Here is a 24,182-nt window from a genome sequence, read left to right as displayed (position 1 = left end):
TTTCTAGCCATATGATTCTTATTTTTATGAGCCAAGTATTCGCTGAGATTCTGGTTGTTTTATTTACGCGTCTGTGAAGAGAACTGACAGAGACAGAAAAGACAGACAGCGCACCCTGTCGGCTTTCTTTATTTAAAAAAAGCACAACGTTTTGTTGTTATTATGATGGTATACAGCTAAAACTAGACCCTTTACAGATCTGAATGATATATTTATTTTATCTGTACGATCAGAATTGACGGAGTAATTTAAGTTTGTTTCGGCGTTATCAGGAAAAGATGCGTCAAAACGCGCCGACGTAAAAGAAGCCCTTGACTATTACTTTCTTGGTGTGAAAGCGCTGATGGGCTACTAGAGCACTTGACCTAATGAAGGCTTTTCCACTCTGGTCACATCAGTACAGCTTCTCTCCAGCCAGAGTGAATACACTGATGTTTTTTGAGGTGGCATAATTCAGTGAAGATTTTTCCACACTGGTCACAGCTGTATGGCTTCTCTTCAGTGTGAACATGTTGATTAATCTCTAAACTCTGCAATGCTGTGAAAGTCTTGTTGACTCTCTTTCTTCTTTTCTATTTGTAAAAAAGAAGAAAAAAGCAAAATGGAGAGAAGATATGAAATAACATGATAGAACAATCTAAAACCATAAATGACATTTACAACATGTCTATGAAACATGAACATCATGAGAACTGTGTTTCCTTGGAGTTCTATGTCATTCCAAAGTTGTAACATTGTGTTGTGTCTCATCCACATATTTTGTCATTTTTGAAACTATTTCGCTTAAAATGTATGCTGCCTCACCTCAATAGATTTTCTTAGTATTAAGATTACTTTAGACTTTTTATCATCTTTCATTTGTAAACACAGAACGCAACTCTCTGAAGTGCAGCACCATATTTAAAGCACTAGTTTAAGTTTGAAATTAACGAATTTCTCTTAAGTCTAAATTAATTTTTCTCTCACCCAAATTTTGGTTTTCAGAATCAGCCACCAAACTATCTTGTGATGATGACTTCTAACTGAGACCAGGTTTTACAACTCAGTGGCGCACAGATCCTGGTCTGTCAACCACCACAAGACTGAGAAAATTGACCTACATAAGAGTGTGTACACCAGCTTGGTGACAAAGACACTCTGAACCTGCAGGTTAGAGAAGTCTTGGAACTCCAACTGATTCCATTCTGAGGACCAAATGGCCTTTGAAGCAGACTTTCTTGCCCTGGTTGCATACTAACCTCAGCAAGCTCCAGGTGATGGCTTGAAAGTACTCTGTGGTGAACTGCTGATGTCTCAAACTGCAAAATCATAGAAATATTTTTCCCCAAATCTTCCTTTAAACTATAGAACTTAGTACAAAACTCTAACATGATGTAACAAATAAACACATAAACATAAAGACTGGATTTTAGACGCTTCCAGACTTGAACTAAAATGAGAAAGAACAGATGACACACGGACCATTGACTCTGGCCTCTTTATGAAGCCTTTTCTATCGATTAAGTCCTGAACACTGACCTGTTCATTGCTGGGAACAGGGGACTGAACAACCTCATTCCTGTTGGTGGGGCCATTACTTCTGTGGTCCGGGTCGGTTTTCCTTCCTTCCTGTTTCTTTTTTCTTTTTTTTTTCTTCTTCTTCGTCTTCTTCTTCTTCTCCTTTATCTTCTTCTTCTTACAAGGTCTGACAAAAAACTATATTCTTTCAACAAAACCTATTTCTGTTAAAAATTCTATGATATATTTCTAAGTTAGCACTGTGGCCTCACAGCAAAAAGGTACTCCGGTTCCTCCCACAGTCCAAAAACATGCATGTTAGGTTGATTGGTGACTCTAAAATTGCCCGTAGGAGTGAGTGTGAGTGTGTGAGGTTGTCTGTCTTTGTGTGTCTATATGTGGCCCTGTGATGGACTGGTGACTTGTCCAGGGTGTACCCCTGCCTTCCACCCGAGAGAGAGCTGGGATAGGCTCCAGCAGATCCCTGTGACCCTGAGCCAGGAAAAGCGGGTATAGAAAATGGATGGATGGATGGATGGTTGGATATTTCTAGGTTAACCTTCCCAAGAAGACCCTATAATGAAAAATCATCCTGTTTTATCTTCTTAAGTGGTGTTAATAGACAAAGGCTCTGCAGTCTAACAACACACGTTTAACTGTTTCTGACTTATTGCAATTCCTCCATAATCCTGTTGGATGCTTTGTTACGTAGTGTGTCTATTCTTAATCCAGTTATTATGCTTTCTTCCTGTTGATTCCAGCCCCAAATTTTTCCTTTTCCTTCCTGTGTCTGTATACTGTATAAACGTCTTCCTGTTTCACATCTATCCCAATGTACTTGCCAAATTTTGTTCATTTCTGAACAGATAAATCACTTCAGCCTTACAAAGAGGAGCCTGTAATCCTATATCCTGTCTTTTCAAGGCTTGTTTAGCCAGTGCATCCACCTTCTCATTTCCCTCTAAACCCAACTGGAGTTTATGTTTTAGATGTTGCACCTTTAGCTTGTTGTATGTGGCCATTTAACTGCTCATTGTTTGAATTGTGTTTAATTTTCCTAAAATTTGTTTTGATGAGCTTTTAGCTGACTTTCTATTGATTAAGTGGATGTATTGAATGTGTATATTGCTACAAATGTCTCATGTAGCATGCATTGTAAAGACACAACACACAACCTTTGGATCACGAGTCAGACACACAACCACTGTGCTAGACAGCCTCCTGCTATGTAGTCCTTCTTTACTTTAAATCAGTGAGACCAAACAGGACATGCTACAGACGTGCACGCTCCTAATGATCTGTACACCACTGGTAACTTCTACAGACTCCTATGATAATAGCAGCAAGTTCAGGTAAGACCTTAGTCTACTTAGCCTTCCATTTTAATGATCACTGTGTGAATTTCCCTGTGGTCCGTGCACCACACTTTTGATGTTGTAACATTCTAAGAAGAAGCAAACACTTTGACCCTGACGTGAGTTGAACACGCAACCTTCTGATCTGGAATCAGACACGCTACCATTGCGCCACAGAGTCCACTGCAAAGACTAGTGTGTTCACAGACCTCAACGGAATTCAAGCCCATCATCTTAAGCGCTAAGCCACAACAACTTGCTCGGTGTTCAATTAGATATATTTAAAACATAAACCAATGTGTTGTTTTAAGAATTGATATATTTCATTTTAAAAAGCAATATTTAATATTGGTCCTGTGATGGGGGATAGGCTCCAGTAGATCCCTGGGACCCTAAGTAGGAATAAGCTAATATGGATAATGGATGGATGTTTTATTCCAGTCGTAAAACTAATCACAGTTATAGGGCTGAGCTCGGTTGCATCAGTGTCACACTTGAATTATGTTCATATGGTTGTTACATGGTGACAGTTTATGAATCAGTGCAGTAACATTAGACTGTAAGTAGACTGTTACTATTGCAGAATAGTATTTATACTAAAGTCTCCAGTAAAAATGTATCTGTGTAATAAAGTGCTATGTCATTTGCTGATGACGTTAAATCTTTTGTGATCCCATTTATAGACCACTGTGAAATGAAATACAACTGCAAAATAATGAGCTAACTGCTAACTGAGGTGAGCTGACTGCAACAGTCATCCAGGCCAGGTAGCTCTTTCAGCAACAACAGAGACTGACTGTTACACACTGAATGTATGTCTGTATAAATATAAATCTAAATATGAATATGAATGCTGCTAAAGAGAGACTTGGTGAGATTTTATGTGAAGGATAGCACACCTGCATGTGAGTCGTTGGTCTAGAGGTATGATTCTTGATTTGGGTGTGAGAGGTCCTGGATTCAAGTCCCAGATGAGCCCATTCCTCATTGAGGAGTGGTGAATTTGTCCAGAAGAACATCCCAAAGTTGTTCAGCAGGAACGTGGAACACATCCCAAAGTTATTTGTACATTGAACACATCAGTATTAGGTTGCAAACTTACTTGTCTCTATGACACAAGCTGGGACCCACAATACATACTAAACTATCATTTGTACAGTTCATTGGAGTCTGAAACTTTCAGCATAACAAACACTTGAATAAACCACCTCTGCTCTGTAGACTCCTTTTATGTCTTTTTAGGGGTTTTTGTTTTATTTGAAAAATACTCAGAAGTTACAGCCTATATTTTATAATCTGAATCTCACTGAAATTAATTAAACCTAAATTAATGTAGTCTTGTAAAAATGTGAATTTCGGTGAAAAGTAGTGGAATAGAGGTATACATTTCCATGAAACTGTTACAGGTAAACACAAAAATAGGGTTCGTGAGATCTGAGTTGAAGAGTGACAGATGTATGTGGCTTTTTATTTATTAAGGATTACAAACACATACACAAACACACAAAAAAAAACAACAAAAAAACAAATGACCAGAGGCCTGTTCTTCGAATGTGGATTAACTGGCTAGTCGGATAAGTTCACTGACGATTTGACATGATCCTGGATCTGCTGGTTCTTCCAAAGTCATGGTGTGATTCCTGTCCTGCCAACACATCTGTGATCTCAAAACCAGCTCAGGAGGAGTTTTATTCTCAGATCTATCTGATGTTAGACCAGGAAATTCATTCAACAAACATTTAGAATACTGAGAGTTCTTTGTTATGGCAGCATCAAGGATCAGTTCTGACATGTAGCACTAAAAAAAAGGGTAGCACTAAAAAAAAAAAAAAAAAAAAAAAAATTTATTGGGCCCTCCCGATACTCCTCTCTTCCCTTCACTCTCCACCACCTTGTGCAATAACTTCCTGGATTTCTTCTCATCAAAAATCGAAAATATACACCAGCAATTTCCCCCCATCTGTGACACTGCTAACTGCCTCCACTGTACCCTTCCCTCTCTACCAGTATCCTCCCTGCTTTCGAGTTTTATCATTCCACCCACCACGGTTATCTCTTCCCTGATCCTCAAATCCAAACCCTCAACCTGCAAACTTGACCCCCTACCAACCAACCTCGTCAAGCTCTGTCTCCCCTCTCTCCTTCCTCATCTTACCCACATTATTCACACTTCCCTCAGTTCTGGCATCGTACCCCCATCACTCAAGACAGCCATCATCTCACCAATTCTAAAAAAACCTGGTCTCGATCCTGCCGACCTTAACAACTTCCGCCCTATCTCCAATCTCCCGTTCCTCTCCAAAATCCTGGAAAAAGTTGTTCACCACCAGGTCCATACCCACCTTTCCGCCAATAGCCTATACGAACACTTTCAATCTGGTTTCCGCCAACTTCACAGCACTGAAACTGCCCTGGTCAAAATCACCAACGACCTCCTAGTAGCCGCAGACTCTGGCCTTGTCTCCATCCTCATCCTCCTTGACCTAACTGCAGCTTTTGACACCATCTCACACAATATTCTCCTCTATCGCCTTGCTTCCATCGGCATAGCCGGCTCGGTCCTCTCATGGTTCACCTCCTACCTATCTGACCGCACCCAGTCCGTCCATCTCCAGAACTTCCACTCCCAGCCCTCTACTGTCAGTTGTGGCGTGCCTCAGGGCTCTGTCCTGGGGCCCCTCCTCTTTATTATTTATCTCCTTCCTCTCGGAAATATCCTTAGGCAACATAACATCAATTTCCACTGTTATGCAGACGACACCCAGCTCTACCTCTCTGCTGCTCCATCTTCTACCCTCCCCCCTCCCTCCCTCCTTACCTGCTTACATAATATCAAATCCTGGTTCACCCATAACTTTTTGAAACTCAACCCTGACAAAACTGAAATTCTCCTCGTGGGCACCAGATCCACCCTTTCTAAAACCAGCACCTTCTCCATTCAAATTGACAACAATACTGTCCTCCCCTCCCCCCAAGTTAAAAGCCTGGGTGTCATCCTAGACGGTACTCTCTCCTTCACTCAGCATATCAATACCACTACCCGGTCGGCCTACTCCCATCTCCGTAACATAAACCGCATCCGTTCCTCACTCACCACCGATAGCACGGCAATACTCATTAACGCCTTTGTCACCTCTCGTTTGGATTACTGTAACTCACTCCTCACTGGTCTACCTCTCAAATCACTTCGCAAACTTCAACTTGTCCAGAACTCTGCTGCCCGAATCATCACCAGAACTCCATCCTCACATCATATCACCCCTGTCCTTAAACAACTTCACTGGCTCCCTGTGTCCTTCCGTATAAACTATAAAATCCTCCTTCTCACCTACAAAGCCCTCCACTCTATTGCCCCACCATACATCACTGAACTACTTCATATCTATTCTCCGCCTCGTCCTCTCCGCTCCTCCAGTTCCACTCTCCTCTGCACCCCTACAGCGCGCCTGGCCACCATGGGCGCTAGATCCTTCAGCCACACTGCGCCCCGCCTTTGGAACATTCTCCCTCATCGCATCCGGTCGTCTCCGGACTTATCAACTTTTAAATCATCACTCAAAACATATCTGTTCCGTATAGCGTTTTCCACCTAACTCTCTTAACTTCTCAAAGCAGCCCGTGATGTCCTACCACCCTCTGCCTATTTCATATTGTCTCATACTGTTTCATATTTGTTGTTCTGTTATCTGGGTTTCTGTATTTCAATTTACTTTTACTGTACTTCGCCCACTTCCTAGATAATCCACGCTTTTGCCTTTACATTCTCTCCCGCCGTTTATGTATTCTTGTTACTGTTGTTTTAATGCACTCTATGTACATCATGCTGTATGCTTCCTTTTCTATCTGTAAGGTGACCTTGAGACTTTGAAAGGCGCCATGAAATAAAATGTATTATTATTATTATTATTATGTGACATGAGGAACAATTGCCCAGTTATTTGTGATTTGACACAGTATTTGTAAACAGCAAACACTGAACATATCTGTTGTGTCTTACATTTTAGCTATAAAATAGATGTAGCTATAATGAAGTCAGTTTTTAGATACAGTGCATGTAATTAAAAATATCTGAAGGGATTTCACTGAATCCAACATGTGGACAGAGGCTTCTACTGAACATGTCTCATCAGCAGCAAAGGGGAAGGCTGGAAGTTTGTTCCAAAAGAAGCCTGTCATACTCAAGACTTGGCAACACAGATATAACCATGAGGCTGTTGTACATAGACACATATAGACTGACTGTCCTTCACATGAAATCTGATTTGTAGCATTTATATTGAAAGGTTTATATTCATACAGACATACAGTGGGTACGGAAAGTATTCAGACCCCTTTAAATTTTTCACTCTTTGTGTCATTGCAGCCATTTGCCAAAATCAAAAAAGTTCATTTTATTTCTCATTAATGTACAATCAGCACCCCATCTTGACAGAAAAAAACAGAAATGTAGAAATTTTTGCAAATTTATTAAAAAAGAAAAACTGAAATATCACATGGTCATAAGTATTCAGACCTTTTGCAGTGACACTCATATTTAACTCACATGCTGTCCATTTCTTCTGATCCTCCTTGAGATGGTTCTACTCCTTCATTGGAGTCCAGCTGTGTTTAATTAAACTCATTGGACTTGATTAGGAAAGGCACACACCTGTCTATATAAGACCTTACAGCTCACAGTGCATGTCAGAGCAAATGAGAATCATGAGGTCGAAGAAACTGCTCAAGGAGCTTAGAGACAGAATTGTGGCAAGGCACAGATCTGGCCAAAGTTACAAAAGAATTTCTGCAGCACTCAAGGTTCCTAAGAGCACAGTGGCCTCCATAATCCTCAAATGGAAAAAGTTTGGGACGACCAGAGCAGAACTCTTCCTAGACCTGGCTGTCCAGCCAAACTGAGCAATCGTGGGAGAAGAGCCTTAGTGAGAGAGGTAAAGAAGAACCCAAAGATCACTGTGGCTGAGCTCCAGAGATGCAGTAGGGAGATGGGAGAAAGTTCCACAAAGTCAACTATCACTGCAGCCCTCCACCAGTCGGGGTTTTATGGCAGAGTGGCCCGATGGAAGCCTCTCCTCAGTGCAAGACACATGAAAGCCCGCATAGAGTTTGCCAAAAAACACATGAAGGACTCCCAGACTATGAGAAATAAGATTCTCTGGTCTGATGAGACCAAGATTGAACTTTTTGACGTTAATTCTAAGCGGTATGTGTGGAGAAAACCAGGCACTGCTCATCACCTGCCCAATACAATCCCTACAGTGAAACATGATGGTGGGAGCATCATGTTGTGGGGGTGTTTTTCAGCTGCAGGGACAGGATGACTGGTTGCAATTGAAGGAAAGATGAATGTGGCCAAGTACAGAGATATCCTGGAAGAAAACCTCTTCCACAGTGCTCAGGACCTCAGACTGGGCCGAAGGTTCACCTTTCAACAGGACAATGACCCTAAGCACACAGCTAAAATAACAAAGGAGTGGCTTCGGAATAACTCTGTGACCGTTCTTGACTGCCCCACCAGAGCCCTGACCTAAACCCAATTGAGCATCTCTGGAGAGACCTGAAAATGGCTGTCCACCAACGTTCACCATCCACCCTGACAGAACTGGAGAGGATCTGCAAGGAAGAATGGCAGAGGATCCCCAAATCCAGGTGTGAGACACTTGTTGCATCATTCCCAAGAAGACTCATGGCTGTACTAGCTCAAAAGGGTGCTTCTACTCAATACTGAGCACAGGGTCTGAATATTTATGACCATGTGATATTTCAGTTTTTCTTTTTTAATAAATTTGCAAAAATTTCTACATTTCTGTTTTTTTCTGTCAAGATGGGGTGCTGAGTTTACATTAATGAGAAATAAAATGAACTTTTTTGATTTTGGCAAATGGCTGCAATGACACAAAGAGTGAAAAATTTAAAGCGGTCTGAATACTTTCTGTACCCACTGTACATTCAGTGTGTTAAGGGTATTTATCCATCGTGTATCACTGCCGCTGTCTCACTTGAAGCATCACTAATAACTAATGTTATTTGAGCAGCAGGTAGATACACAGGTTAATTCACTACCTGTTTCCATCTAGTGGAAGAGAATTTAATTGTTCTGCCTGTCACTGCATGCTGCCCACATAGATAGATGTACGAAAACACATTATTTGTGTTGGATAAATAATTTTATGACCAATCAGGTGAAATTGGGCATTTTTCACAGCACACTAATGTGCCGCGACATAGTGGTTGGGAAAACACTGCGTTAGATTATGATACTGACACAATGACGCAGTTGGGAAGAAACGGTGTGTTGGGGATGTGGGGGTTCCATTCAGAGCTGATGTTACTATAGCTTTACTTCAAACCCAAGTGTCAGAAAACTTCATTATTGACTAATCAGCCATAAAATTAACTATAACATCTATTCCACTACAACCAAGTGTTTATATACTATGTTAACATTACTAAGAATCTAAAGGTTGAGTCATAGCAACTGGACTTTCAGTTTTAAGGCCTCAACGTTTCACCACCCATCCAGGTGGCTTCATTAGTCTAAGAGAAAGTTGAACTGGAACCTGCAATTTATCTGACAGAGATACATTGGAACTGAAAGTCTAATTGCCACGACTCAACCTTTGATAATTTGTTTTTTTTTTTCTCTATCTGACTTTCTTCTCTGAATTCTTCTTTTTCTCTGAACTGTGACTTTTTCCCTCAGACAAATATCACAGTGCCCATAATCCTCTTCTGTAAAGCTTTGAGACTAACTGAATAGATAAACATGCTGCCATGACAAAGTACACCTGACCTGGTTGAGCTCAAACCACCGTTGTTTCAGTCAAATAAAGGCACTTAAGGACTTACAACACAGAAAGAGTCTTGGAATGATTGTGAAGGGATTGGCTTCAATTCTCCGCCATCAAAGCTGTGCTATTTGCTTGTAGGCATGTCTACCTGACTTTACCTGACTTTGTATGCATTCTTTAGTGCTGCTAATGTTTTTACTAATTTGTAAATCTTAGACCCCCAAAAAATATCACCTGAACTGCACCTGAGGATCTGACAGGCTGTCCAAGAAGACACAGGCTGATACTTAACCCAAATTAAGACCCTTACTGATGCTGACTGCAGCCCAAGATGGCATCTGGGAAAGAAGGACTTAAAGAAAAAAAAAAAAAACACTTCTTCAAAGGCCACGTCTCCTCCCACTCCACAAACCTGCCTGTTTGGACTTTGCAAGGGAGCACCAAACATGAGACATTGAAAGGTGGAAGAAAGTTTTATTCTCTAATGAGAAAAAATTTAATCTGGACAGTCCTAATGGCTTCCAACGTTACTGGCATGACAGGGAGATCCCACTGGAGATGTTTTCCACACAGCACAGCAGAGGAGGCTCCATCATGACCAAGGTTTCATTTTTCTGTCAATGGGAAAATGGACATTCAGGTTGTTTAAGGGTGTCAAACGGCGGCTGGCTATGTGGAGATGTTGCAGCAGGTATCCCCTTGACCCTCATCTGAATGGGTCTTTCAACAGGACAACACTGTAGTTCACAACGCCTGCCTGACAAAGGACTTCTGGTGAACAACATTGCTCTTTTGGAGCATTTGGGCATTGATGGCAAGGGGAGGTTACAAAAACAGACGCCAGTTCCAGAACGGTGGGGCTCCTTACTACTGAGTCCTTTTTTGACACTTAGATCTGTTTTAAGGTTTTCTTGGGCTATGGTCTTAAAGTTTTGATCAGCTGGTGAACAACCTGTTTGAGTTTAAATGCAGTTTTCAGTAAATTGTCTAGACTCTGTTTTTGTCTCTTGCTCCTGTTTCTGCTTTTGGCATTTTGAAGCACTCCTTACAACCTGGTTATGATCCACAAGCATGAAATACAAATACTTGTAATGTTTCAACCCAGGGCTAAAGATTTGTTTCAGGAGTGTGTTAGAAGAAGCACACAATCACAGTGTGTTGATGCCGGCTACCCCTTCAGACACTGTCTATAGTAACTAAGGTTAGGTTATGGTTCAGTGCAGTGTTAATTTAGTTTTAGTCTTTTGACTAAAATGCAATTTTAGTTTTAGTCATATTTTAGTCATCTGCTTTGTTTTAGTTTTAGTCTAGTTTTAGTCGACTAAATAGCATAAGAATTTAGTCGACTAACATATATTGGGTTTAATTTTAATGTAATTTAGTTAAACTGTTGTAATATATAAAACATTCTAAATTAAAATTAAATAAAAACAATGTTCATTAAATATATGGAATATGGCCTTTCCATGAAAAAGCAAAAGATAGATATGCATAGTTTATAACCTGCATATGGCGTTCTTCATTCTTGAAAGAAAAAGTGCAACTCCAAAATATTTAAAAGAAAAACTGAATTTGGCAGTAATGCCATTGAATCAAATATGAAACTGACCCATGTATCTTTTCTCCGTTTTCTCCCAGCTGTTGCCATTTCATTATAGTTTAAGTCATACAGAAACCCAGTGTAGGCTATGCAAGATGATGTTGTGTACTCATGCGTACCACGTCACTAGGTGGAGCAGTTACTTTTCAAATGTGCGTGTGTACCTAAGAAGATTGATTCTGATTGGATCTTTTCCAAAAACATCCCTCACTCACATTTTGTCTCGTTTTTATTAGTTAACGAAAATGTCAATATATTTTAATTATAGTTTTCATCATCATCAGTTAATTTTTATTTAGTCATTGTCTCGTTTTCGTTCGTGAAAACTTGTCAACGAAAATCAACAGTGTATTGCTGACTGTAAAGTTCTTCATAGAAACTGCTACTACAAATTCAAACTTGTTATTTATAGTGTTAATGTACTTGCAATAACCGGGAATCAAACCCAGGGTAATTGGCTGGAAAGGAGCCATGCTCACCGTTACACCACATCACTGTTAGGCAAGCATGTTGTAACCAAGATTATGATTTATAAGGTGAAAGTGATGAAGTAAAATTCAGAATCCAGCCATGAAGGCATTTGAGAAGAGAGTTCAGATTTTAATCTGCCTTTCTGTTTGTCCAGAACCTGCTCATTCATTCATGGTTTAGTACAAAAAAGTGACATAATACAGTCAAGCCCGAAATCATTCATACCCCTGGCAAATTCTGACTTTAAGTTACTTTTATTCAACTAGCAAGCTTTTTCTAGATTAGAAATGACACAGGCATCTCCCAGAAGAAAATAAGACGATATACAAGAGGCATCATTGTGGAAAAAATTATTACTCATTTTTTATTTACATTTGAACAAAAAGTGGCATGTGAATAAAAGTAACTTTAAGTCAGAATTTGCCAGGAGTATGAATAATTTAGGACTGTATAAATGACTAATGGGTTTCACGTGACCTAATGGTCAAGGCATCTGACTTTGGATCAGAAGATTGAGGGTTCAAGTCCCCTCGTGGTTGGAGTTTGACTCCTGCTGGATCTGCTGTAGTTTGGTCTACTAGTGATGTTCCTTAAGTTCCAAGGCCCCTGCTCTGCTTGTTTCCCAACTATCCCTACATGACCCACTGCCGATTACTTGGATCAGGTATGTTCAGCCAATCACAAGCTGGAACATACATTCTCAAAGTGGAAATGGCGGAAGACAAAACAAATTGGTACCTTCAAGAGCACACCTGATCCAGGTCGTCAGCAGAGGTAAGGCAGGGATAGTTGGAGAACAATCAGGGCTTTGGCCCTCGGTGCACACCTCTGTCCTAATGTCACTCCAAATATGGTTATGTAAAGATAATGGAACATTCTAGAAAAAAAAAATATACATATATACATTACATTAAAATAAATGAAAAACACATTTGACCTCTAGCCCTTTTCACCACATATTACAATTCTACTCTACTTGAGTGTCTCTGGTTTCCCATCAGGGAAAAGTTGTAAATGAATTGCTTTTAATTGTTTCTGTATTTATGTCAGTGTATATTTATTCTTTAATATAAGTATGAGGCCATCCTGTTTTTTATTCATGTATTCATTGATTAAATAGAGTTTTGTTGGTATATGTAGATATTTCTTTACATCTTAAGTCATTTATGATCCTCCATATCCACTGTGCCCACTTTAGACTTTTGTCAGATGCATTTCAGCTCAGTTCTAAAGTTACAGACGTTTCAAAACAATGACCAGTATGGGGGCTGGAAACCATGACCTTGGTGTTATCCAATCTATGTCGAGCAGTTAATATTACGATTCATGTCTTATGCAGGTCATACAATTGATCATAGTTACAGGGCAGAGCTCAGTTTAACCTGAATTATTTTCATACGGTGGTTCCATGGTGACAGATTATGAATCAGTGCAGTAACATTAGACTGGAATTAAACCTGGAAATTCTTCTGGTAATTCTGCACAGATCAACTACTTTAAACATTTACAGTAACGTGACGAGGTGACCGAGTGGTTAAGGTGATGGACTGCTAATCCATTGTGCTCTGCACACGTGGGTTCGAATCCCATCCTCGTCGGGAACGAGCTTATTGGGCGTTCAAAGATTATTGATTATAAATGTGTTGTTACAAATCATTATAAATATAAGAATATAATAAAAGAATGTAATATACATGTTCTCCCCATCCTTGTGTGGGTTTACTCCAGGTGCTTCAGTCCGAAGACATGCATGTTAGGTTGACTGGTGACCCTGAATTCTCTATAGGAGCGAGTGTATTTATCTAGAGGTATAACTGACATCAACAGCAGACAACATAATGACTTTATGTGGTCAGTCTACACCACTACCACTTTAATTTGAAAGTCAACTCAAGTGGGAAAGTATACACATCACTAACACTAGATGATGATTCCTAAGGGACACCTCATTGTTGAGGGGATGCAAATCTGTGCAGGGAGACCCCAATGCATTTCAAGTCCTTTGCTTTAACCACTCAGCCACAACAATTTATAGTGACGCTTAATTTGCTGTATTTAAAACTGAAATATGTGTATTTGTTTTATTTTGAAAATAAACATTTCAGGTGTGGAAACTGTGCAGCAATAATAGGAAGATATAGTCATTTGTCTATTTAGTACTGAGGAAGAACTAAAGACAAGAACCTAAATTCTGAATTAACATCAAACATCATGGCTGAACTAGCTACAAAATGCCCACACAAACTTCTATGGACAACAAAAAGAAATAAAAGCTGATAATAAACTGAATATGAATAAATAAATGTTTCAAATGTTTTTCTACATTGTTTCCGGGCTGCATGTATTTCTTTCTGTATTTGTGTGTATTAATGGAACAGGAAGTCCTAAGCTCAGTCTATAGCTAGACTGGTAAAATGTTAGAGCCAAACAGAAGCAAATGATTCCCAGCAAAGACAAATGCAGCTGCACTAACTTTGCACTAAATTTGCAGTTTCTTCTTCATTAAGGAGATTATGTTTGACCTTTTCCGTAATCTGTCTAACACATGGATGCATAACCTTTTCCAATATTAATGACCGTACACTGTCACAAAAAGCCTGTGTGGCATATGTCAAAATTGGAAAAACAGTGCTTCAGGTTACCCACGTGCAACCTGGTTACCTCAGTGGGTACAGCATGAGCCTTTTAATCTCAGGGTTGTGGGTTCAAGTCCCACATTGGGAAGTGTCATTATTTAAATATACAGAGCTTTGCTTCAGTTACATCTTGCAATAAGCAGCATGATCCTGATGGTGCTGGTCAGCCAATGATAGAACAGTCAACAGCTCATGCTTTACTTAGAAAATCAAATGTCCCCATAAGCTTGCACTTCCCTCCACCAGTTCATCCCAGTTTAATCCTCTTATTTTCTACCTTGCTGTAATTTGTCTCAGACTCATATGCATAACCTTTTCTAATATACATGGCTGTGTTTAATTGCAATGCTGTATTGGGCGAACCCCTAGATCTATTCCAAGTGTGAAGAAATCTGCTGAACGGATAGATTTTCCATTGGTGGAAAATGTCTATTCAATGCAGACAATACTGTTTCTTTACCTGTGGTGTTCAGTTGCAGAACCTAATTGATTTGCCTTCAATCATTCAATTCAATTCAATTCAATTCAATTTTATTTGTATAGCGCCATATCACAATACAATCATCTTAAGGCACTTTACAAAAATCAAAACCCCAACAAATACCTTTTGAGCAAGCACTTGGTGAAAGTGCAGAGGAAAAACTCCCTTTAACGGAAGAAAAAACCTGCAGCAAAACCAGGCTCAGTTTGGGCGACCACTCTTTTCATGGGCTAAAAAGAACACATGCTTCGAAAATGCTACCTCAGAAAACGAGGCCAGAGAAGAGGAGTAACACACTTACCGAAGGTGACTTTGGCTTCGTCCTCTACACATAGGTCTCATCAGCTGCTCTCTGTGCTCTTCAGAGAGTGTACCAGCTACTATGTGGAAGGATCCATGGGTTATCATTATCAATGGTTATTACTGGTCATTCCAGTAGTTGGGTACTCACTTCCCTGTCGTGCCTCCCAGAAGGCTTACAGGTTCAGGAACAGGTGGATAGGCTGAGACCACTCCAAAAAGTCTCTGATCAGTGTCCTGCAAACCAACTCCTTTCAGGAGTAACTCAGCACATCAAATGGAGCTACAAAGAGGTCACAGCTATGGTTGGTAAGTTTGTCAGGCTGCATGTTTTTTGAAACTAAGATGCATAAATTACATTTCTGCTGAGTTTTGAACCAGGGACGTTTTGTGGGTTAAACAAACATGATGACCACTACACTACAGAAACCGACACGCGCTTGAAGCTGTGAACATGGCACTGGGAAATGCAGCATTGTACAATAATCCCATAGGGCACTTCCTTTGGAGAAACTAAATTCAGATGATCCAACTGTGTGTCATCTTTCGGAAATCATAAAGCAGCCCTGAGAGATTTCTTCAAAACATACAGTTGTGTTCTGTAGTGTAGATGTTAACATGTTTGCCTTACACACAGACGGCCCCTGCACCAGCCTTGAAAGTTGGAAAAGAAAAGTACTACAAGATGTTCCTCCCTGGATCTGGATCAAACATCTCCATGTCACTGCCAATAACATGTGCAGTCCATACTCTTCAGTCCTTATCCTTCACTATTTACTTTCCAGCCATAGAAATATTTCACCTTTTTTTTCTATTTTCTTTTCCAGCAGGGCTCATTAGCCTTTTTCCGGCTAAGGCGCAATAGAGAAAATGCCTACAGGTATTCCCAGGCAGTCTACCATTAAAATACTGATCTGAGTTCAAATCTCAGTGGGACCTGTTAAAGAGCAATAATAAATAAAACATTACTTTTCTGAAACAAGAGATATCAGTCAATAACCTATCAGCACAATGAGTAGTGAATAAAGGAAGTTCAGCTGCACATTCAATATATTTCAGATACACTGAAATAAAATAAACAATTCCAGCTCCCAAAGAACAGAGTCTCTGAATATAGTCAGACTAATTCATAAAGATAAATCTGTTGTGACAACATTAAGGTCTGAGACTGAGTGATCTAAGTGTTGTTTTCTGGTTGTAGTTTCTTCTAGAGATGTAGGTTCAAACTCCACTCTTTACATGGCACCTTTGTTCTAGAGCAGGGTCTGTGTTGTAGTACTATGATACGCATCTATACCAACATGCATGTGACTGAACCTACTGGAGAACGAGTAACCAACACAGATCCTTAAGACTTACTGCTGTACCTGTTCCCCACCTCTCTCTCTCCTCTTTCAGTTTGATTAATTTGATTGGCTGAACACACTTGAATTAGGCAATCAGCAGTAGTTAGGGCAGGGATAGTTGGAAAACAAACAGGGCAGTGGCCCTGGAGGACCAGGTTTGGCTAACCCTGCAAAAGAGAGGGCAGCAAAGAGGTAGTCCATTCAGATTGGATACCAGGGGAGATGGTTATTAACATTAACTAGTCTAGTTCTACACCCATCTACATCACTGACAAACACAGAAATAGATGAAAATTCAAATGTAGAAACAGCTGAATAAATAAATGTAGAATTATAAATGAGACACATGTATTAATTCGTGTTTAACTGTGGAACTGACTAACCACTCAGTCACTACATCTACATTTGAACAGTAGATGTGCAGAGTTGTAGAGTCACTTTAAAGGACCACTTTCCATAATACAAACTGACAAGAGAAGGCTGTAGAGGGATCTGACATTTGTCAGATGCTGAAAAAAAGAAGTGCAATTTATAGTCCAGAAACTACAACATTTAGTCCAGGTAAATACAGATACCAGAGAATTTACTTGATGTTTAAGGTTCTACCTAACCTTTGAACCCAGGGGCTCCTGTTTTCAAGAGAGGTACCAACTAAGCCACAGTCACTGTTCATACACAGTTGGTAGAACAGTTCAGTCTGGAACAAGTGGTAGGCTGAGGGACAGAGAGACTGATCTGCCATCAGTGCCATCATTAGAGTCTCCTCTCAGGTATTTTCCATCCACCTCATCTGTTCTGCTTCTTGGCTCCTGTACTTCTGCTTATGGAAAACATGTCAGTCAGGAAAGCAGGAGTGAAAGGATGACAGCACTTTTGCAGTTCACACTCACTCTGTCTATAACACATTCAGTGATGGCGGTGTAGTGGTGAGCATAGCTGCCTTCCACACAGGGGCCAGTTGTATACAGGAGTCATAGCCAATGAAACTGCAGCATTGTTGATGCTGTCCAAGGTGCTCAGTTGGTAGAGTGGAGGACTGTAGGTTGCGGCTTTAACTCCAGCTTAAAGGAATGTGTTTTTGGTTTGGTATCTGGTGACATTGGTTGTTTTTATAAACACAAGTTTTTAAAGTATTCTAATCCTAAGAGTATCCTAATCTGGATAGAAAACAATCACAACTTGAGACATGAGACCAACGTGCGGCTCATAACTTTGAGGGCAAGGTATCGAAAGCATCCTCTGCTAGACCTCAATGTTTGAAGGCAGTTGGTTGGTGCTGCTGCACATGTCTGTGTTGAACTTGTTAAGTATGACGAGTTCTTCCTTGAAACTAAACAAGCACATTACTCACTATACATGCATTCTGAATTAACGTTGAAACTTATCCTGCAGTTAAGAAAAGAGACTTGGCATCTAATGTTCGGTGTTCAGTTTATGCATCTGTGGAAACGTTCAACACCAAACCACTGTGTGCTTCTTTTAATGACTGTTTATTCTTAACGAATCGGGTCCCTTGTCTGAAATTCAGTCATCTCTACATCTTCTCCAAAATTGTCAGTTGTCAAAGACAGTAAAAATGGAAAACATGTCAGTCAGGAAAGCAGGAGTGAAAGGATGACAGCACTTTGGCAGTTCACACTCACTCTGTCTATAACACATCCTGCTGTTTTTGTCTGGACTGAGTTTGACATGATCCTGGATCTGCTGGATCTTCCAAAGTCATGGTGTGATTGTTGTCCTGACAACACATCTGCAATCTCAAACCAGCTCAGGAGCAGGTTTATTCTCAGATTTAGTCATTATAAACAGGACTGATTTGTCTCTTTGCTCTGGTTCTGATATTAGACCAGGAAATCCATTCAACTGTGGATGCACTGCTTTTATGTGAGTGGTCCATCGACACTGGCAAGTCTAATAAGGCAAACATTTAGAATACTGAGTGTGCTTTGTAAACAGTAGCTGTTCAAGGCAACATCAACAAGCATGAGCTCTGTCATGTACCACTATGCAACACAACCAACGATTGCACAATTAACTGTGATTTAATCCACATAACCAGCAAACACTGAATCTATGTGGTGTGTCTTCCATTAACATCCAAGTCACAACAAGTTAACTCTTAAGGAGAAGATTCTAAAAAAACAAAACTTTGCAGGAACAACTTATACAATGTCAAGGAACTGGAACTGGTTAGAGTTGAACCCATGCCTCAATCAAGATGTGAGTCTTTCTCCAGCATCTTAGACTATCCAGCTAAATTACCAGACATGTACTTCTTCTCACCACCTGAGCTTATGGTTTTATGAACAGTTTACCTCTGAAAGTTGAAGGAGCTTTAATGAAGTCAGTCTTTAAATACAGTGCATGTAATGAGCCAACATAGGGAAAAATACCTGAAGGAATTTAATTAAATCCAACGTGTGGACAATGGCTGTTACTGAACATGTCTCATCAGCAGCAAAGGGGAAGATAAGACCAGAAATTAGTGGCTACAGCAGAGATGGTTTCCATATATCAAACTTTGGGTTACAAGTCCAGAGAGACTTGGGAGTCTACCCTAAATATATCCTTTAAAACAGAAAATGAGTTTTAGAACTCATGAACTTCTGGGTCCATGAGCTATTAACATTCCTGCTATTTTTTTAATCAGAGGCACAGAAGCATTATTCATCTGAACGAAGCCCTTCACATTTCAGTGTGTATTGTTTTTTTTTCTGTGTCATTTAGAAGGGACTGACATTGAGCAACTTTACGAACATGTCAGTGCGTATGGGCAAGGTTTGTTTAAATCTGGTTGGACGACTGGAGTGTAAAGCCCGCCCCATTCTGCTATGACTAACAATTATGGTCAAACTCTTCTATTTAATGAAATGGACCAGCTGAGCCTGTACTTTAGCATGCAAAAGTTCACACATTATATATAATGTAAATATAAAATTATTTATTTACTAGGTTTAGTAGGTTTATGGCGCCTGTTAGGTGGCAGCCAGTTACAGCAGCTCCTCTGTTTGTTTTTTGTTTTTTGCAAGTTTTTTACTGAATTATCATCTGTTAACCCAAGTCAAATCAAGATCTATGCTTTCTCACTGATAATGGATGAAAGTGGATGAGTTGGAATTTTCTAATTCCTGTGGAAAGACATATAGAGATTATGGAAACTGCATCAGAAAATATACATTTCCGTGGCAACGGCATCTATACAAGGGAGCAACTGCTAGCTTTCAAGGGAACAAGTCTGCTTCTTGGTATAAAACCTGAAATTCCCCAAGACCTGAGGAGGCGTAGGAGGGCTGCAGAGCAGGAGTGAAACATCGAGAAAAACGTAGGAGATTTAAACCATTTCTCCCCAAAATTATTATGGGAAATGTGAGGGCACTCTGCAACAAAGTGGATGAACTAACTGCTTTAGCTAGCAGCCAGCAAGAGTACAGAGAGTGTAGCTTGCTTTGCCTCACCGAGACCTGGCTGAATAAAAATATACCGGACAGCTCGCTTGAACTGCCTGGGTTCTCACTAGTGCGAGCAGACAGAGGCAAACAGAGCGGCAACAAAAGAGGAGGTGGTCTCGCAGTTTTTGTTAACTCTAAATGGTGCAACCCTGGACATGTAACAGTGAAAGACTGTATCTGTACTCCAGACATTGAGCTGTTGGTGGTTGGACTGAGACCATACTACCTGCCCCGTGAGTTTTCACACGCCATTGTTGTGACTGTTTACATTCCTCCATCATCTGCAGCACAGAGTGCATGTGACATCATCCACACAGTTGTCGCTGGTCTCCAAACAAAACACCCCAGTGCCCTTATACTAATTAATGGGGATTTTAACCATGTCAGTAGGAACTCTGACCAACTTCAAACTGTATGTGGACTGTGCAACACGAGAAAATAAGATTCTTGATCTCCTTTATGCCCTCATCATCTGACTCCTCATCAACACAATACACAGGCCTAGCTTTTGCCACAGAACAGGTGAGGAAGGAACTAGCTAAACTAAAGGCCAACAAAGCAAAAGGACCAGATGAGATCAGTCCCAGAGTACTTAAGGTGTGTGCTGGACAGCTTGCAGAGGTTTTTCAGAAACTCTTCAACCTCTCTCTGAGGCTCAAAAAGGTGCCTAAGTTATGGAAAACTTCCTGTATTGTCCCATTACCAAAAAGAACCCGTCCCAGTACCCTTAGTGACTTCAGACCAGTAGCGCTAACATCCCATGTCATGAAAGTGTTTGAGAGACTGGTCCTGCAACACCTGAGGTCCCAAGTGTCTGAATTTCTGGACCCCCTGCAGTTTGCATATCAAGAACACATCGGAGTGGAAGATGCCATCATCTCCTTAATGCACAGAGCATACTCCCATCTGGAGAGGCAGGGCAACACTGTGAGAGTCATGTTTTTTGACTTTTCAAGTGCTTTCAACACTATTCAGCCCCACCTGCTAAGTGCAAAGATGCAGGATATGTAAATTCCCGCAGATATGGTGGAGTGGATCAAAGACTACCTCACTGGGCGACCACAGTTTGTTCACTTAGATGGCTGCATATCTGATGTGGTGATGAGCAGCACCGGTGCACCTCAAGGAACTGTACTAGCACCACTCCTGTTTACACTCTACACCTCAGACTTCTGCTACAACTCAGGAACCTGTCACCTCCAAAAGTTCTCTGATGACTTTTCAATCATTGGATGCATCAACAATAATAACGAGGAGGAATACAGACACTTGATAAAAAGCTTTGTTGATTGGTGTAACAACAACTGTCTAAAGCTCAATATCAAGAAAACCAGAGAACTGGTGGTGGACTTTAGGAGGAGCAGGAAGACTCCAGTCCCTGTCTCCATCCTTGGAGACAAAGTAGAGATTGTGGACTCCTACAGATACCTTGGAGTCCACATTAACAACAAACTGGACTGGTCAAACAATACAGATGCACTCTTCAAAAAAGGACAGAGCAGACTGCTCTTCCTCAGGAGACTCTGTTCCTTTGGTGTGTGCAACAAGCTACTGAAGATGTTCTATCAGTCTGTAGTAGCGAGTGCACTGTTCTTTGCAGTTGTATGCTGGGGAGGTGGCATCAAGGCTGGTGAGGCCAACAGAATAAATAAGTTGATCAAGAAGGCAAAATCTGTTGTTGGACTGGAACTGGACAGTCTGGAGGCTGTGGCAGAGAGGAGGATGGTGGACAAAATAAACTCCATATTGGACAATCCTGCCCACCCACTTCATGAGGAACTGTGGCGAATGGGAAGTTCATTCAGCCACAGACTAATTCCCCCTAAAGCAAAGACGGAAAGATTCAGGAAGTCTTTTGTGTCCACGGCCATAAGACTCTATAATTCCCCAATATAAACAATAACACACACACACACACACACACACACAAACCCCCCCCCCCCCCCAAATAAATACTGCATCCAAAGAATTACTTTATTACTCTATTAATTATTTTATGAATTACTATTAATCAATATAATTTAAATAATCTCATAATAATTTAATAACTGCTGTAACAACTGAATTTCCCCTTGGGGATTAATAAAGTACTTCTTCTTCTTCTTCTTTATTGTATTATTTTATTTTATTATTTATTTTAAACCTACTCTCTTCCTTTGTTAAAAGTTTGACTTCATTTAATTCTTGTACGTAGACAGAGCTTAGTGAACCAGAGTCAAGTTCCTCATTTGTGTGCACAAACGTGGCCAACAAAGATTATTCTGATTGTTGTATATTAACTATGAAGTATTTCAACATTTTATTTTAAATGAGAGACAGGTGGAGCAGACATGGAGATGTCGTTACTGTGTTCTGTCACCATGCAACACACCAGCTGATGCAAGTTTGACATCACCAACTCTTAAAGTGTTGGTTTCAAATTAAATTACTTTCTTGTCAATCACCTCAGGTGGGATTTGAACCCACAATCCCTGATTTAGAAGGCCAGTGCCCTATCCATTAGGCCACTGGGATTATAAACGACCTAGCTTGAAAATTGTAACCAGACAGTTCCATTACAATGTCAGTTGCAACATCAAGGTGTAGCAGAGGATGGTTTCAGTCCATTGACCTCTGGGTTATAGTGACAGTTATCCTGCAGTTAAGAAAAGAGCTTTGGTATCACATGTGTGGTTCAGTGTCAGTTTATGCATCTGTGGAAACGTTCAACACCAAACCACTGTGTGCTTCCTTCAGTAGCTCAGTGGAGAACTGTTGGTTGAAGTAGCAGTTATCCTTAGGTTGCTGGTTTAACTCCAACTTGAAGGAATGTGGTTTGGTTTGGTGTATCTGCTGACACTGGATGGTTTTAAAAACAATTGTTGATGACACATGTGATGTGTGGTATGGTGTCAGTTTCTAAATCTGAGTAATAGTTGGCACACCTGGCTGCTGTGTGATACGTTTCATTACAGTACCTGACACCTGAAACTTTCTTTCTGCTGTTCAGTTTCATTCATTCTTTCTCCATTTTTATAATCTGTAATTTAACAATCAGGTGCTTTAACCAACAAAGCCACATCAACCCATGAAAGGCTAAAATGGATGACCTTGCTTTGCTTCATTTAACTGAATGAATTAGAAGCTTATATTCTGTAATTACACCACTAGATATTGCAGACTTTACTCTTTTGTTTTATGAATTTCAGTTTCGTTTCACTGGAACTGACATTTAACACAATCACCATTATGGAGCATGAACCTATGACCTTTGGCCTATTAGCATCTTACCACCTGAGCTAACCAGCCTGCATTGTCAAATTTTTTAACAATTTGTTCATAAATAAAAAAAATTCTCAAAATGATGTAGGGTCAGAGCCTTTGATTCAGTCACCAGAACAATCAACACCATCATGGACTATTCTGAGACAAATCTATGTCAAACAGGAAATATTGAGATTTAGATTTTATGCAGGTCGTACAACTAATCACAGCTATAGGGCAGATCTTACCTGCACCAGTTGCACTTGAATTATGTTGGTGGTTCCATGTTGACGGATCAGTGCAGTAACGTTAGACTGGAAGTAGACAGTTACTATTGGAGTATACTGATTATTATAGACGTTTACTGGAGAATTTAGTTCACTGAACAGGAGCTGACAAACATGAATCCTTTATGAAACAGGAGAATGGAGAGAGGAGACAGGAAGGAAATATGAACAGGAACAGTCCTTCTAAACTTTCTAGGTTCAAGAGCTAAAATTAGTTCTTTCATGTTCCTATGTAAAAACTTCAATGTGGAATAAGGTAGATACATTTAAAACTTTGCCCCAAGGTCACTCTGTAGTTTAGTTGGTTAAAGTGCCTTTCTAGCAAACAGGAGATCATACATTCAAATCCCAGCAGTGTGCTAATGTTAACTGAGGAAAGTGCTTGACTTTATGTTACCATGAAATATCATTGCAAGAAGGAAATACTGCTAAACACATCCTGAACAAACCCAGCTTTTTCTAAATAGTCAGGTTACTGCACTTTAGTCCCTCTATCTGCTATATTTTCCATAGCAGTGTTATGTGAATTCAAAATTCACACGTTCAGGGTACAGTAACTGTCAGGATGCTAGAGCGATCTAGGACACTGCATTCAAGTTACAGTCTCCTCTGGAGGTGTGGGTTCAGATGAGAGGTGGAGTCACATACAATCATGTGACTCTCCTAGAGAAAGGACGGTCAGTCTTTTAATGTACAGTGTCAGGATGCCTGAGTGGTCTAAGGCGCCAG

General features: G+C 40.3%; 2 non-coding genes across 2 annotated transcripts; one reads left to right on the top strand and one right to left on the bottom strand.

Annotated features, from left to right (window-relative positions):
- Positions 1-2,961: 2,961 nt before the first annotated feature.
- On the bottom strand, positions 2,962-3,033 carry trnaw-cca (transfer RNA tryptophan (anticodon CCA)). The gene has a single exon. It is a non-coding gene; the product is annotated as a tRNA-Trp (tRNA).
- Positions 3,034-13,227: 10,194 nt separating this feature from the next.
- Positions 13,228-13,309, top strand: trnas-gcu (transfer RNA serine (anticodon GCU)). The gene has a single exon. It is a non-coding gene; the product is annotated as a tRNA-Ser (tRNA).
- The last annotated feature ends 10,873 nt before the right edge of the window (positions 13,310-24,182 follow it).

Source organism: Mastacembelus armatus, unplaced genomic scaffold, assembly GCF_900324485.2.
Source record: "Mastacembelus armatus unplaced genomic scaffold, fMasArm1.2, whole genome shotgun sequence".
In the NCBI taxonomy this organism is placed as follows: Eukaryota; Metazoa; Chordata; class Actinopteri; order Synbranchiformes; family Mastacembelidae; genus Mastacembelus; species Mastacembelus armatus.
This window is presented reverse-complemented; position numbering and strand designations above follow the sequence as displayed.